We start from the raw sequence: 2,138 nt of genomic DNA on the forward strand, positions 1-2,138 counted from the left end.
ACTACTGATAATTTTTTTTTTCGGCCAGTAACTCCGTGAAAAGTTCAGATAAATCACTTTTGCTTATATACCCACAAGGTATGTGTATACTTGTGTGGTGTGTTTGTGAATGTTCGGTAGGGAGAGAGAGGGGGGTGTTTATCACACGTATCCTACAAGAAAAATGAATGCATTTACATTAAATATAGATGGTTAAGAACATTATTCCCAGCTGAGATTATTAATAGACAAATGGTTGATTGCCCGTTGTTCATTTTCATTCTCTCTCTTTCTCTACTCATCTGACCGTGATCCCTCTCTCCACCCAAAGCTGTCTCCACCTAAGTATGATCTCCGCATACGGACTTGGTCCCTTTCTTTGCCTCCACCAGGACGTTATCTCTCTCTCTCTCTCTCTCTCTCTCTCTCTCTCTCTCTCTCTTCAGACGTACATAGCAGAAAATGAATATCATTAACTTGTCCACAATAACTTGCTCGAAGCACAATACTTCCAGATTTAGTATTATACCTTGTATATATTCTTACAGCCCTCTTGTTCCCTTGCACACCTTACTGTAATTAGGGCAAGGGCCTGTAGGTACTGCCTTGTATAGCATGACACTTCCTAGCGATGATGATGAATGATGATTAATTACATATAGGTGTTATGAAGACGACTTAAGGGGGAAATTACCAAAGACTTCTTACTTACAATCAAGAATTTCCACCTATTAGACGATGCAGGTGATTAGTTATTTGAGTGGCAGTATCTTTAGTACACTAGTAACCTTCAAAAACACCGTTTCTCGAGATAAATAAGTCCTTACCTCTTGTAAGACAACCCAAAACTGGCAGTTACAAAAGCGTAAACTTAAAACCAAGGAAAAATTTTCTTCATGAGAAACATTCTTTTTGAAAAAGGATAAAAACAGCCAACAGAAAGAAAATTATGTTTATATAAAACCATAGAGAGAAGTACAATGTAGTAAGGTGTTAGGTAACAAAGGGAGCATATATAGTTTAACAGATATATCAGTCATGCAGAATATTAAATTGGTCGCACTTCTTGCTTTATTAATCACTTAACCTAATCATAAATGAATATGTAAAAACAAGCGAAATAGGTATATTTAATAATTAAGATAATTTACCTTACAAAACTTAAAAGAAAATTGCAGATACGAGTCCAAGAGATAAAATAGAAAATTCAGTTCGTTCTACTTTGTACTAAACATTTTATTAGTGTTTTACACGCTTCTTGAGGAACCTGACATATTCTTATCATTTATAGAAAAATAATATTCATTTACAGATTAATAAAAGGAGAAGACATAAGTTTATATGGAATCACAACTTGAATAGAGATTTATTTTCGTAAATGCCAAGTATAAAGAAGAGAGAGGGAGAGAGATATCGCCTAACTAAATTTATAACAAATTCAACTGACGATGTCTGGAATTGGAAAGATACATCATCATTAAATTAATGATGTACACCACTGAACTGAAACTGTATATAAACAGTACATTAACAGTTGAAAGCATATACCAAGTATTCGACTACTACTACTACTACTACTACTACTACTACTACTACTACTACTAATAACTAATAATAATAATAATAATAATAATAATAATAATAATAATAATAATAATAATAATAGTGGAAGTAAACTTGTAAGCATTTCTAATAATATAATCATGCTATATTTATTGTCATTACTATTGCTGCGTCTACATAGATATTATCAAATGTATATAAGTATAAACTGTTTAATACGAGCACAGAAAGATCACTGGGCGTCTACCAACTACAAAATATGTCTTCGTTTTACATATCTTCTTATTTATCGTGTGCTATGAAAATATAAAGTGCCGATAAAGTTTACCTGATATCCTCGTTTAAGGGTTTAAAATAACGACTGATATTCGTACCGAATCGAACTACACAATACCTTCTTTTATTACCGGTGTCGGGCTCAAGTCTATATTTCACTTGGAATGTCTTTTCCGCAGTTTCTTAGTTCTGGATTTATGTGTTATTTGCCCTCATTTATCGTTCGTCTTTATTGCCTTCGTCAGTTTAATGTCCCACTTTCAAGAGTTCTTCCTATTTTAATACTTCTTCGTTTTGAGTTTTTTTTTTTTTTTTTTTTC

The 2,138-nt window shown here is 32.8% G+C and overlaps 1 protein-coding gene across 2 annotated transcripts in view; it reads left to right on the top strand.

Moving 5' to 3' along the window:
* The first annotated feature begins 2,113 nt into the window (after nucleotides 1–2,113).
* The window catches only part of LOC135204937 (uncharacterized), a 9,054-nt gene continuing 9,029 nt past the window's right edge, over nucleotides 2,114–2,138 (top strand). For both annotated transcript variants that reach the window (XM_064235182.1, XM_064235183.1), the window contains exon 1: nucleotides 2,114–2,138. This exon is cut by the window's right edge and continues 782 nt beyond it. The gene's annotated coding sequence lies outside the window, so the exon portion shown is untranslated.

The sequence above is a fragment of the Macrobrachium nipponense genome, chromosome 48, assembly GCF_015104395.2.
Source record: "Macrobrachium nipponense isolate FS-2020 chromosome 48, ASM1510439v2, whole genome shotgun sequence".
In the NCBI taxonomy this organism is placed as follows: Eukaryota; Metazoa; Arthropoda; class Malacostraca; order Decapoda; family Palaemonidae; genus Macrobrachium; species Macrobrachium nipponense.